The sequence below is a fragment of the Felis catus genome, chromosome B3, assembly GCF_018350175.1.
Source record: "Felis catus isolate Fca126 chromosome B3, F.catus_Fca126_mat1.0, whole genome shotgun sequence".
NCBI classification, from domain to species: Eukaryota; Metazoa; Chordata; class Mammalia; order Carnivora; family Felidae; genus Felis; species Felis catus.
Genome location: NC_058373.1, coordinates 66,428,416 through 66,444,014, shown reverse-complemented (window position 1 = coordinate 66,444,014; position 15,599 = coordinate 66,428,416). Strand labels below are relative to the sequence as shown.

Below are 15,599 nucleotides of genomic sequence, written 5' to 3'. Positions count from 1 at the left end.
AACTATGAATATTGAGAAAGTGACAGATCAGCCAAAAACATTAGAAATTATTTCAGTGGATCCAAGAGTTCCATCAGGAACTTGTGGTTTCAATTCTGCCATGGAAAAAAGCTTGGGGGTCTTCATTCTGTCCTTACGACAAGAAAAAGCTGGACAAGTGAAAATCAGGGGTATTTCTCAGACCCACCAGAGAACTAAGGTCTTGTGGCAAACAGCCACACCAAAATCTGAAGGCACATCCAAATCATCACAGCTGAGGTCTGCTTGCCTAGAAAGCAGAAGCTGGTTGTGCCATAAACTGCTAGGAACTTAAATGACAATTTCGGCCAATTGCCAGAGACTGGGTCTGAGGCTACTATGAAAGTGAGAAACCTGTTGGAGCCACAGTTTTAGGGAAGCTCCCACACTTTTGTTTGCTTTGCCGCCAGAAACCCTATCAGGTTCTCAGGGTAGAGTTCTGAGAAAGATTCCCTCTTGGCTTTGGCAAGGAGAAGAGAAGAGGAATCATTGAGGAATACATCCAGAGCATTCTCCAGAAGCCTTCCCCATAACAAAAACCCACTTTCCAGAAGAAAAGACTTTGCTGGAGCCTTTTTTTGGATGGAGGAAGGGAATTCTTCCCACTCTAGCCTTCCCATATCACCCACTGATACAGCCAGGGAAGAGAAGAGGGGGCAGAGGATAAAAGCTATCCTAGTGGAGAAATACTTGTGAGGGCCATGGCCTTGGGACAGGCCCACTAACTGATTGAAAGATAACTGGCAGAATATAGAATATTCCCTCTCCCCCACAATTCACAACCACAAAGATAAAATAACAGATTACAACTCAAAAAGCTGCAAGACACATACTCTCTCTGAGGAGGAGAACTTAGGGAAGCCCTAAGTCACATGGAAAGACACCAAGGACAGAAAAGGAATCTGAAGCCTTTGACCCCACAAAAAACATTAACATGAACCACGTCCTAGTCAGATTAACATAAATCCTACACTAAAGGCTTATTTCAGTTCCTGATTCCTGACTCAACATGTCAGACTTCCCACAAAAAATGAAAAGGTATGTCAAAAGACAAGAGAAAACAGTCCGAAGAGGAAAAAGTATTAGAGTCAGACTCCAATATGACTCTGATAATTGCAATCACATTTTTTTAATATGAAATTTATTGTCAAATTGGTTTCCATACAACACCCAGCGCTCATCCCAACGGGTGCCCTCCTCAATACCCATTTAATATGTGCAGTGCTCTAAAGGAAAATGTAGACAACATGAAAAAAGAGATAAGCAATATAAGCAGGGATATGGAAACACTAAGAAATAAAAAAAATTTAGAAATAAAAAGATGTAGTAAAGAAAGCCTTCAATGTGTTCTTCAGTAGACATGACAGAGCTGAGGAAAGAATCAGAGAGCATGAAGAGAGATTGATAGACATTTTCCAAACTAAAATGCAAAGAGAAAAAGAGAACAGCAGGCATCAGGGAGGAGAACGGACATGTAAGATTTGTGAGACAACTTCAAAAAGGGTGGTATTTGCATAATTGGGGCACAAGAAAGAAATAAAAAAGATAATAAGCAAAAGTATTTTAAGTAATAGTGGCTAAGGACTTTCCAAAACAAATCATAGACACAAAAGCACAGATCCAGAAAGCTCAGAGAACACAAAGCAGGATATATACGACACACACACACACACACACACACACACACACACACACACACAGGTATGTAATATTCTAATTACTGAAAACCAAGACAAAGGAAAAATCTCAAAAGAAGTTGGGGGCCAGTAAGAAGAGGCACCTGAACTAGAGGAACAAGAATAACTACAGTGGACTTGTACAATATGCAAAAGTTAATTACTTTCCTATATACTAGCAATAAACAACTCAATTTTGAAATTAAAAGCCAAATACCATTCACAATAGTACCAGAAATTAAAGTACACAGATATGTCTAAAAATATATATGGGTCTGCATCCAGAATACTACAAACCACTAAAGAAATTTTAAAAATCTAAATAAATGGGGAGATATTCCAAGTTTACATTAGAAGACTCTAACAAGATATTCATCTTCTCCACTTGACCCCTATATTTAACACAATCCCAATCAAAATCACAGCAAGCTACCTGGCAGACACAACAAGCAAATTCTAAAGTTTATACAGAAAGGTAAAAGACCAAGAATAGACAACATAATACTGAGGAAGGAGGACAAATTTGGAAGACTGACATTCCAAAACTTCAAAGTTTGCTCTAAGCTGTTGTAATCAAGAGAGTGTGGTACTCTTGAACAAAAGTAGACACATAGATCAATGGAACAGAATAGAGAGACTAGATATGGGTCCACACAAATACATTCATCCAATCTTTGTTTGATAAAGAAGCAAGGACAGTTTGATGGAGAAAGGAAAGTCTTTACAAGAAATGGTATTGGAATAACAGAACTTTCATATATCAAAAAACAAAAACAAAAATATAGAAACAATTAAGGATCGAACGTTTGTATCCCTTCATCAATAAAACCATTCTAAATAAAATGTTCATTACAAAAAAGAGAGAGAGAGTGTTCAATGACATGGCCATGAGTGCCCAGGGGTACAGAAGCAGCAACTTTGGCAGGAAATGCCCAATGATGTTGACACTAGCAACTGGTCACGGGATCCTGACTGTACCTTAACCTTGACTATTCCTCCAGCCATTCAGTTGATTCTGATATCTGTAAAGTTTCTTCCTGTCTAAGTTTATCAGGACCAGTTTTTGTTGCTTGCAAAAAATAAAAATCTTGACTACTAATGAAATTGGTAACAGAATGGGATTCAGACAAGAGCATTTCAAGGAAATGGAGAGAAACATGGGTTGGAATGCAAGTTAAACACAGTTAAAGTCCAGTATTCCTTGGAGACTCATTACTCGCTTTTTCTGAAGTGGTGATCTCTTAAATCTGTTTTTTTACATGCCCTACTGCCCCAGCCACCACACACATGCATCCCTCCTTTACCATCTTCCAAACAAAAATTTGCAATCCAGCAGTTCTCACAGAGAAATCAGAAAATAAAACTCAAAAAAAAGGCTGTACCCCAAGTGAATTTTGGAGCTTTGCTACTTTATTTTGAGACATTTGATATTTGGAGATATCTGATGTTTGAGAGTATATGTGGGAATAGATTCAGACTGTAATAGGAGGAGGAAACAGATTTTGAACTGGTATTACTTTATGAAATAAATTTGCTTATTTGAGTAACTGGAAGTAGATATTAATTGATTACCTAGTCAGTGTAGCTAAATTATAAGACAGATTCACTGCAAATTAGGATGAAATGCCCTAAGTCTCTTGACTTAAAATAGAAGATAAAATCCTAAGTATAAGGGAGATAAAAATATTGGAGTAGATTTATCATGTGTCATACACATTACAACAAACTAATTATATCATCTAAGAGGGCCTAGAAGACTCTCAAACCAGTATTAATCAGAAATAGAAGCCAAGTGATCTTCTGCAGTGCCTTCAGATATTTCTAGATGTGGGTTAAAGTAAATGAAAGACTACTGAAGCTATATTGTCTAAAAAGTGTCTATTTAAGATTTAATTAACAAATAAAATTCGGTTTCCCCACCTCATTAGTCTTATTTCAAACATTCAATAGCTACATGTGGCCAGTAGCCACCATACTGGAAAGTGCAGATGTAGAACACTTCTCTCATCACAGAAAGTTGTATTAGCGTCACAAAGAAGCAGTGCCATCAAAAGCTATAGTTCTTCGGGAACAAAAATGGTGGACACCCAACTAGATAAAAAGTACCAATTAGATGAGGTATTGGCTGAAAGCAAAGAAAACATGAAAAGTGGAAGAAAGTTATCAATACTACTTAAGTCCTCATCAACAAATCTAAAAACAAGGACTGTGGCCTCTACACAAACTTCTTTTCTCGGTATTCATGTGTGCAGTTACTTAAGCCATTTCCTTTTTCCTTCATTATTAAAGATAATACATTGCTTGTTAAACATAGTTTAATCATGAGGTATATAATATTAAGATTGTGAAAAGATTCAAAGAGATAAGACTAATATTTTTAGACTTGAGGTATGGTAGAGTCAATTATAAGATTTTGTTTGCTATTCTTTTAGGGAGGGAATAAATACATTTTTGATTGCACAGAAATGATGTCATTGCTCCTGAAGCTTTTATCTTTAACATAAGAAAATTTGGAAGGGAAATGGTACATGAGAATGATAGCAAAAGAGATAGGAAAAGACATTTGTTTCTTGACTGCTTATAATTTAAAACTCCTTCTTATTCACAACACATTCCAAAACAAATGGGAGCAAAGACCTATTATAGAAGTGCAAAGCAGTTAGATATTCCTTATCCAGCTAGTCAGGGAAATCTTTTGGGGATAAATTAACATTATGAGGATTGTTGTAATTCAGTTTTTGCTTAATAAACTGGAATTTTTGCGTTGTTTGCCCCTGTAACACTGAGTAGTTCAGCCTCCCAAATAAATACTTCTCCCATGGAAGTTTGTGACAACCAAGAGTTTCTTACTCAATATCAAAAACTGTCCAGTGCTCTCAATGTTTCCAGATATTAGTTCATGTAATTTTATAAAAAGGATACCACACAGCTGTGTATGGATAAAAATAACACAGCAAAACCAAAAGCAGAAAACAATCTGTTTTAATTATAAAATATTGGGAATTACTACTCGAAGAATAAGAAGGGCTTGCAAGGAAATTCTTCCTTCTTTGTCTCTACTAACCCTTTGTGGACACTAATAACGGACTCTAGAGAAGAGAAAATGATACACGGTCATTTAAAAGAGTGTACTTGGCAGATAAATTATAAACCCAGAAGAGAGCACAGTAGAGCAAAAGCCAACAGGTTCAGGCGGGTCCAAAGCTCCATATACCATATAGGTAGTTCAATGTTGAGTATAATTATGTCCAGTCTTTTCTTTGGAAGCCATATGAATCTAAGTTTATTTAAACCCAAATCTATTTGAATCTAAAGCTATTGCAATATAGCAAAATACATGATAAATAAGCTTTAAGAAGCACTGTGCTTGGATTATGATATTGTGTGTTTCTAACCCACTGGCTTGGGGTTCTAACCCATTATGCTGGATTCACCTGGGTAGTTCTTCTGGTCTAGGTTTGCCTCACTAACATGGCTGATGGGACAATGTTGGTGACTGAGCCATGTGGATCTCATCACCCAGCAGGTTATTCCAGGTGTACTCTCTTGGTATAGGCAGAGGAGTGAAAGAGAGAACAGATATTTGTGTATATGTATACATATTTATGTATATATATGTATATGTGTACATATGTACACATATACATGTGTGTATATATGTGTATATATATGTGTATATATATATACATACACATATATACATATACACATATACATACATATATATATATATATACACACATGTATATATAAGACTTCTAGAGGCTTAGACTCAGAACAGGCATGTTATTAGTTCTATTGTATTCGACTGAAAACAAAAATTACAGCTTAACAAGGCCAGTCCAGTTTCAAGGGGTCCCTACCTCTTGATGATTGAATATACAGGGTCATCTGGACATTCGGGGTCACTTTTGTACGTAATGTTACTGTATACTTACAATCCGATCAAAATTTTACAAGGAATGGAGGTAGGTTTAGGCCTATAAAGCAAAATTTTGCAAAACTTTAGCTTGCATTAACGCAGCATTATATGGTCACATAGATATAGGTGATATCAAAGATAGGAAAACTACAGTAGGGCCACTAAATATAATTGGTAACAAAGTTCACATCCTTTTCATCTGAATACAAACAAGTAATTGGTGAAATGAGATTGCTAACATAAGGAAAAGTTTTTGTACTTCAACAGTGAAGTAATACATTGAGCAAAAGTGAAAGGAGTTCTGGGGCACCTGGGTGGCTTAGTCAGTTAAGCATCCAACTTCGGCTCAGGTCATGATCTCACGGTTCATGAGTTTGAGTCCCACATGGGGCTCTGGGCTGAAAGCTCAAAGCCTGGAGCCCACCTCAGATTCTGTGTCTTCTCTCTCTCTCTCTCTCTCTCTCTCTCTCTCTCTCTCTCTCTCTCTGCTCTTCCTCTGCTAGCGCTCTCTCTCTTGCTCAAAAATAAACATTAATTTTTTTTAAAAAGTGAAGTAGTTCATTGTGCTTGATTAACTAGCAAACTCCCATTAGAAGTAAATACTACATTGAGACTAAAAACAGAAATCTATTAGCCCTCAAACAAAAACCTACAATCTATAATATCAGAAAAAGAAAAAGGGAGGGATATCTGGTCCTCAGCGGGGTATTTTTTTATTTTATTTTGCTTGTACAAGATTTTTAAGGAAACAATCTCATTATAAATTGTTCCGTATTAAAAAAAAATATCGAGGCATCACAAAAGAATACATAGACCCAAAAAAAATCTTAATAGACAAAATTGCAACAAGATAAACATGGGTTTTTTGTTTGTTTTTGGCCACGTGGACATTGCTATACTACTTTGAAGGCGGTAAGAAATTCCTCATCCAGAGTCCAAAATGATAGGTAAACCCTAAAAACACAGAAGAAACAAAAATACAAGTGATGGATTATCATTTGGTCAACCTTTACATCTCCTACAATGTGCCTGCACAGTTGGATGATGGTTATAAGCATTTGAGTTTCTGGATTTCTTTTTCAATCCATTCTACTATCTGATTTTCAAAGGAAATAGACAGCGAAAGATGAATTTTTTCTTGATGCAAAGGCCAGGATAACCGGCAAATAAATAAGTTCTTTTATTTTTATGAGGAGTTGAAACAATGCATCAGGACCAAGGGTAGAATGCAAATCCAGTTGTTGGGCCCAAGCAAGAGGCAAAACGTTAACACTCAGAACTCTGGTTCCCTGTTTTTAAGCAGAAAATGTTCTGAAGTGAGAATCCTGATAAATGTCAGTCGAGTTTCCATTTTATAAATTCTACGATATCTTACTATTTGATAACTTAAATGGTGCAGCATATATTACCACCAAAATCTGGAAAATAAGGAACAATAATGTTACATAATGCTTGTGATGTTATGTTTCAAAGAAGATTTATGTTTCACTCTCTTTGTTTTAAATTTTATTTTCATACTTCAAGGGGCAAGAGTATTGATTATCTGAGCTGAAATACTTTTTCACAGATGAGGCATACAACACTGACCAGCAATCTTCAGAAAATAATACCTTTCATCCTGGAATGATTCAATGCCTGAAGTGTTGATAATAAAAGCCCGGTTCATGCTCATGAGTGAAGCATCCACCAGTGTCTATTCTCACTTTCAAAATCACCCACTGGGGTTTATGGATGGCAAAGACATAAATGAGAAACTTGCTCTAGGAGGCCTGATGGGTTTGTCATGAAGCTTTTCTATATAAATAAAAGAGACACCGAGAATGGAAATTACATTATTTTTAGTGCTGTGTTAAAGGGAAAGGTCAAGTTAACCCCTTAAGAATTCAACGAGCAACATGATGTACTATGTGTCCAGCAAAGCAATCCCCGAATGGCCCTTATGGACATCTGGTGTAAATCATCCATCTTTTTGCCCCATTAAAATCAGTGGCACCTCATTAAAACAGTTCAGCAGCTGAGCGCACACATTATTTGGTTTTCAAGGAGTTAACGGAAACAGCTATAGGGATCGGGAAGGTTTTTGTCTTCAGGTGTTCATAGTCACCCAGACAAAGCAGCCAGTTGAAGCATTTCAAGAAGATCTACTTTCCCTGTCAAGGTGAGAAAGGTATAGCCATTTTTGAAATGGGATTTAAAAAAAAAAAATCATCTCTATCTCCGGCAGCCCCTCACATTGCTAGCAATTACATCTTTTGGGGTCTGATAATTCTCTGGTCAGTAACAGTGCTGTCGTATGTACTTTAACCCTGACCCGAAAGAATTAGTGAGTTTCTAAGAGGATATTTCAACCAAACGAGATGAGCATTTTGAAGTGTTACAGCGTGGTGACCCCAATCACTCAGCCTTCGAGACAGGGAAGTTTGGTGGCTTGAAAACAAGGACCTGCACACTTTCTTCAGCCGAACACAGTGACTTCGAGGCACAACTGGGTCGTATCATTCAATGCTACTCTGAATCTTCCTTTTCTCTTGTTCCGTATTTTCCACCCTATTTCTTTCCATTCTTTGGCTCAGAATCTTTAAAATCATGTCTGTTGTGGTCTTAGAAAATGCAACATTTCAAGTAACTAGATCAGCTTTTTGCAAAGGACCTTTCAAGAGCACCTTTATTTGAACAGGAACAAAGATACTGGAGAAAAAAGTTACACAGAACCATGCGTTGCTAAAAGCTTCCGCACATCTTTTATTCTCCCAAGGTAAGCCATATCATATTCGGTTATAAACCCCCAGCTGCTACTGTATAGAATAACTTTTTGTTTCATTTCTGTTACACTCTCTCCCTGACTTTGAAGTGTTCTACCTTTAAAAAGAGTTCATGTAAATCAACAAAACTAAAAGGCAACCTACAGAGTGGGAGAAGATACTTGCAAATGACATACTTGATAAAGGATTAGTATCCAAAATCTAGAAAACAAAACTTTGCAAACTCGGCACCCAAAAAACAAATCATCCAGTGAAGAAATGAGCAGAAGACGTGACTAGACACTTTTCCAAAGAAGACATCCAGATGGCTAACAGACACATGAAAAGATACTCAACGTCACTCATCAGGGAAATCACATCAAAGCCATCATACAAATCAAAGCCATGATGAGATACCACTCTCACCTGTCAGAATGGCTAAAATTAACAACACAAGAAGCAACAGGTGTTGGTGAGGATGTGGAGAAAGGGGAACACTTTTGCACTGTTGGTGGGAATGCAAACTGGTGCAGCCACTCTGGAAAAGAGTGTGGAGTTGCCTCACAAGTTAAAAACAGAAATCCCATATGATCCAATAATTGCACTACTAGGTATTTGCCCAAAGGATGCAAAGATACAGATTCGAAGAGGTACATGCAGCCCAATGTTGATAAGAGCACTATTAACAATAGCCAGCTCTGGAGAGAGCCCAAATGTCCGTTGAATGATGACTGATGAGATAAAGATGACGTGGTATATATAATGGAATATTACTCGGCCATCAAAAAGAATGGAATCTTACCATTTGCAATGCCATGGATGGAGCTAGACTCTATTATGCTAAGTGAAATTAATTCAGTCAGAGACAGACAAATACCATATGATTTCACTCCTATGTGGAATTTAAGAAACAAAACAAATGGACAAATGCGATGGGAGCTGGAGAAGGAGAGAGAGAGAAACTATGAGAGACTCTTAAAGACAGAGAAAAAACTGAGGGTTGGTGAAGGGAGGTGGGTGGGGGATGGGCTAGATGGGTGATGGGTACTAAAGAGCACTGGGTGTTGTATGTAAGTGATGAATCACTGAATTCGACTGCAATCAATATTGTACCGTATTTTAACTAATTAAAATTTAAATTAAAATTTGCAAGAAAAAATAGTTAATATAAACAATAAATCAGTAAGAATACATAAAACATCTGTTCAACTAAAATGGATCACCAGTCTAGTTAATCCTGCAGCTCCATGTAAATATGCCCGTAATTCAAACTTCTCACAGCTTTTAAGAGAACAAAAATCTTGATGCACCCTGCAAAAACTCTACCCCATATCTACACGTTTATGTATGGGACGCATCTTACGGCTAGCGTTTTGTATCTACCACACTAACAAATTTCTAATAGTAACATTGATGTTTTTTGACTGCAAGAATTTACAATCATTATTAGAAGTATAAATTAGTATGTATCATCTGGAAGGCACATAAATTACCAGTAGCTTAAAAACAGGTAAAGCACATGGATCTGAGAAGTCAATTTTATGAATCTTTCCTACTGAAAATATTTAAAAACATTTCTTAAGCCTTCACAACAAGGCTCATTACAACACTGTTGACAATAATGAAAAGAGTTATAATTTGATTGTCTAAGGTAGGAAATTGGTTAAATAAATTATGGTATATCCATACAATAGATTACTATGAAACTATTAAAATGAAACAGACTACATGTATATATTACATGAATATGATGCTTGTAGACTTTAGATTTATAAATTGTATGTTTTTCTCTTTATTTCTGAATTTTCAATTATTAATAGGTATCCTATGAGCATCTTACAAAGTTTCAGAAAATCTAACCAAAACTAGCTTATATGAAGTAATATAGTGAACAAGATTAACATTTGTCAATGTGCTTGAATAATTAGCTAACTCACATTAAAAGTAATGTATCTATTTTACCTTTTCCTTTCTATGTCCTGCTTTTGCGCTGTTAATTCTTTCCTCGGGCATCTTCTTTCCTGGTAATCCCAAGGTGGCTCTGGCAACTCTCAAGTTTCTAGACCTCTTCCTTCAAGTCCAAAAGGGAAAATGGCATCCAAGCCCCAGAATTCCAAGCAAAAGTCTTGAGACTCCAACAAGACTCACAGGTTTTCAAGCTCCCAGTCCAAACCCATTCCCCCTTAAAAGATGTAATTTAATGCTGATTGGCTTAAACCATTCGAGGTCATCTCCAGCAGCTGAGTGTGGTATCAGTCTCATGCAAGCCAGTTAGCTGAAGTCAGGAAGGAGGGCAATTTATTTTCTAAAAGATATTCAAGGGCATCTTGCAGAAGAAGTGGAAAGGATCCTGGAAGGAAAGAAAACATAAACATCCACTGTACACGCACACGATACTTGTAATATTAGAAAAATAAAAGTTACTATGTTAAAATGTGTATTTTTCTGTCTCACTGTACCATCTGGATATGAAGGACATAAAGCAATTTCCCACTCCAACAACGAAGCCAGCCTCCTGGAGCCAGCTATCAATAAAACAGTGGAGTCATTACAATAACTCAGTTATTTGCACTTTATGCATCTCTCCACCTTTCACGGTTTAAGCTCTCCCCAAAGCCTGCTGCTGGGGTCTGCTCCTCAGCCATCCCCCATACAAATAGTGCCTCTTGTCTTTGAGCTCCCGATTCATGCAACCCTGATCAACAATCTCCAGGGCTTTCCAATTATCCCTGAAAGGACACACAGAGTGAGCTCTCCAGCTAATAATATTACTAACATCTCTGGCTTATTGGATATATAATTTGTGTCACGTAAAGATTACCTCCAGTGCTAACGACAATCCTACCAAGTAGGTGTTATTGTCCAAATTCATAACTGAATGAGGGAAAAGAGACTCAGAAAGTTTAAATTTTCCAAGGTGAAATATTTAGCAAATGGCCAAACCAAGATCTGATCCCAGCTCATTTTAAATTAGCGTGCGGTGGTAACCTCTGATGTGTCGTGCCCCCCAGGGAACAAAGTGACCCTCACACACTGACCTAAGACTCCACGAAATGGGACAGAAGTTTTTGTCAAGGTAAAAGGATAAGGAGAACTCCTCCTAATCCGTGTTACCATTTTACCAAGCTAAAATAATGAAGACATTTAAGTGTTTCTTAAGAAGTCTTTTTCTTTCAGAATCACTTAAATCTATGACCCTATTACTCTGTTTTAAAGTGTGCCTTTGGGTTTGGCTGTCTCTATAATTATAATTTGCAGCAAATTCATAATGAATACCTACACAAACCACATCTGGCTTCTGAGCTTTTAGTACACTTGAAGAGAGTTCCTTTTTTTCTTTTTCTTTTCTTTCTTCTTTTTCTTTTCTTTCTTTTTTTTTTTTTTTTTTTTTTTTTTTGGAGGGGAGGGGGATAAAATCATTCCTTGTGTTAAAACATACAGTTTAGGCCCACGATTTAAGGGAGAAAAACTGGAATCAGGATTATAATCACAGTATTAATGAGGTATTCATTGAAAATATACATTCAGGGGCGCCTGGGTGGCGCAGTCGGTTAAGCGTCCGACTTCAGCCAGGTCACGATCTCGCGGTCCGTGAGTTCGAGCCCCGCGTCGGGCTCTGGGCTGATGGCTCAGAGCCTGGAGCCTGTTTCCGATTCTGTGTCTCCCTCTCTCTCTGCCCCCCCCCCCGTTCATGCTCTGTCTCTCTCTGTCCCAAAAATAAATAAAAACGTTGAAAAAAAATTTTTTAAATAAAAAAAAAGAAAATATACATTCAGAAAATACATATTTATAAAATTACAGACTGGAGCCTAAACTGATATATTACAGATAAGAACACTGAGACTCACAGAAATTCAGTGTCTGATCCATAATCATAATTCTTGGAAATACCGCCACCACAATCCAGGTATTCCAAATTGTCAAGTGCTTTTTTTTTCTATTAAATAACAGATCTAGGTTTCCTTAATAAACCAATAAACCAACTGTTCTAATTGGTTTTTCCCAAAGAAACATTTATTAAAAATTAAAATGCTGCACAGAAAATTTTCACTAAAAAATCTAAGCAATATGAATTTTACTTCTCATTTAGTCCTTTTATTATAACATCATTAAACACTAACACAAATTCCATATATAGCTCTACAATCCTATGACAGTGCCTCATTGTTTCTTTTCATCCAACTCTTTGGCTTTGTGCAAGCCTAGTATATTTTTGAAAGCTCAGGTAATTCAATAAATGTTTCAAAAAAACCCAACTTACTTCAGGATTCAAAAATCTTCCTTTACTTGTTAATCCATTATTTCCTTTAGTTGTTGAAGTCTTAGAATATCTCCTTTTTAGAATCTCCTGATTTTTCTTTAAAGAGGCAAAAATAGTATTTGGTCTTGCAAACTTCATCTTCTATTTCTGGGAGCATCTGCATATTACAAAGCTCTTGGCCCAAACTGGCACATTGTGAAATTGCCTAGTCTCTTAGTTTCCAAATAGAGTAAAGTCTTAGGTAGGTAAGACATATAGCTGACTCTGTAGGTAATTTTTCTGAAAAAAAAAAAAAATTAGAACCACTTACGTTTGCTTATTTATGATTTTTTTAAAAAGTTGAATAAAGATGCATGACCGAAGTATCCAAAGGAGAAGCAACATTCAGAACAGAAGTGTGTAACTTCCCCTTCCCTTCTTCCCTAGATCAGAAAACAAATGAATGTAAATTCTGGTCCTCGCTGTGGATTTCAGATTAAAGACACATGACACAACAGTTGGCTTTAAATCCAAGGGGTCAGAATGGAAAGTGTAACTTTTAAGTAATTCATCTTTTAGGATTGGTATCAGACTACTGTTATACTAGAGAAGACACATGCAGAAAACCTGTGGTCTCTCCCATAAGGGCTTTGATGTGGATTCTTCTTTTTTCCTTTTCATAAAAATGTAACTTGAAAGAAGAGAATAGCTCTACCTCTGAAAAATGATCCTGCTCTATTAAGAAGCAGACAAGGCAATAAGTTTAAAACAAAATTTAGGTGAGAGGGGGAGAAACAGCTGTAGGAATTAACCTAAAGTTCAGTAAACCTTGCCAAGACATGTGACAGTGCTTAACTTGCCCAGAGTGGGGACTCTCCTTAGAGACCTCTCCAAACATTATCAAACGCATTCCCTTTGAACGAGGCCAACTCCTGATAATAATACAAGCGAATCAAACTCAGGCATCTCCCCATAATGGGATTCAGATTCCTCGCAAACTTGGGAGTGTTGAAGGTTTAATTACCCAGTAAAACAAGAAAAATGCATTATACAGTAGAGATAAATGAATACGAACACCAGGGAAACATGTTTCTCCATAAGTCATTTGGTCACATGATTTCTTCCCCATTTCCTTTCCCTATTATTATAGCCATTTTATTACACTGCTCCTAAAGACAGAGGGCAAAAAGCAAAATACTCATAGCTTCCTTGAAGTACCTCCCAGATTGAATGTAATAGAGCACAAATTCCTGAAATGGCTTAAAGCTTTATAAAGGTTTCTTTTTAGTGTTTGTCAGATAGGAAAAAGCTGGTCACTATCAACCACTATAAAACCAAGTAGGCACCAAAAAAAATGGCAAGAAAAACAGTGGATTGAATGTGTTCTTTTCTCTCTCTCTCTCTCTCTCTCTCTCTCTCTCTCTCAATCTCACTCTCATTCTTTACTGGAACATTTTTCTTGTGTTTAATTGTTTCTCTTACAACGCTACATTAATCATTGAAAAGTACCTAAGTTATTTAGGTCTTAGGACTCGGTAACAACAGCTAAGAACTAAATTACTCCTTTTCCACACCTCACTCAGGAGTTTATGAACTGTAAGTGAATACAGATGTTTCTTACCTCAGGATGGGGTTGTGTCCCAATAAACCCATTCTAAGTTGAAGATATCCTAAGTCAAAAATGCATTTAATACACCTGGCCTGCCCAACATCCTAGCTTAACCTAGCCCACCTTACATGTGCTCTGGGCACCTACCTTCGTCTGCAGTTAGGCAAAATCATCTGATGCAAGCGCATTTTACAAGAAAGTGTTGAATATGCCCTGTGACTTATTGAATGCGGTACTAACAGTGAAAAACACAAGGGCTGCATGGGCACAGAATGGTCATAAGTGTATCGGCTGTTTACCCTCACGAGTGTGTGACTTGGCTGGGAGCAGCAGCTGGCTGTCTGTGCTCAAGACCACCAGAGTGTTGTGCCATGTATCACCAGCCCAGGAAAAAATCCCAAACGCAAAATTTGCAGTCCAGTTTCTACGGAAAGATTCTTGTTTTTGCACCACCAAAAACTCAACAAATCCAAAGCCAAACCATCGTAAATCAGGGACCATCTTTTCTCCCTTGTCATTTTTCACCCTGGACCCAATCCCAGCCTCCTCTCCTCTGTTTCTTTTGATCCTTTCACACTCCATTTTCCATTTAATGCTTAGTTTTATTTATGAATGTTAGACCAAACTTTGATATAAGGATTTGACATTATGCGATACAGATATAATAATCATGAGGATTGCAAAATTTTTCTTCCAGACTGTTGTGGAGCATTAGAATATGTTATGAAGGACAATCATGACGACACAGATCTCCAAAGTTACACAATATAAAATCAATAATAAGTTTTGGACACAAATGGATACATTAAGAGAAAAGCAAATAGGAAATAGAATACTGTTGCACTGCTGTATTTATAATTTTCCCCCAAAATATGAAAGAAAAAAATAAAACGCTAAATATTCCCAGGAATAAAATAGCTTTAAAACTGCAAGAATGGATTAACCATATCACTGCTTGTGATTTCTTTAGAGCGGAAAAATGAACAACAAAAGTGAGGACCAAAATGTGAGAAAATTTTCTGTTACAAAGTAGTAAAAAAGAAAAAACAAGCAAACAAAAACCTGAAGCCTGAAAAATACATATAAATATCTTACATGAACACTATTTGTAATAAAAGAAGAAAAAGAAACAAAACCTGAGAGCATATTTTAAATAGAGTAGATTGATACTTATTTGCCTAAAGCTGTCCTGTCTAATGAATAAAATCTTAGCATCTTCAGTTCTCCAGAACTATACATCATTTTTATAAGAATTCTCAGGTTCAAATCAAAAAGAAAGTCATCATACGCAGGTGAACCTAAGTTAAGATGTGCCTGTAGTTATTCTCACGTTAAGAGTCAGTAACTATAAATTTCCAAACAGCTTACAAGCTCTGAAAACATTTCCGATCCA

The 15,599-nt window shown here is 36.8% G+C and overlaps 1 long non-coding RNA gene across 3 annotated transcripts in view; it reads right to left on the bottom strand.

Moving 5' to 3' along the window:
- Positions 1-13,036, bottom strand: part of LOC109500727 — a 59,516-nt gene extending 46,480 nt beyond the window's left edge. Inside the window, exons 1-4 of one of the 3 annotated variants that reach the window (XR_006599348.1) lie at positions 12,619-13,032; positions 10,320-10,707; positions 7,227-7,410; positions 6,365-6,570 (exon numbers count right to left, since the gene is read on the bottom strand). This is a non-coding gene — a long non-coding RNA (uncharacterized LOC109500727). Of the gene's footprint in view, positions 1-6,364; positions 6,571-7,226; positions 7,411-10,319; positions 10,708-10,816; positions 10,977-12,618 lie in introns of those variants that run through there. The other 2 variants (XR_006599350.1, XR_006599349.1) reach the window with 2 other exon arrangements.
- Between the last annotated feature and the right edge of the window lie 2,563 nt (positions 13,037-15,599).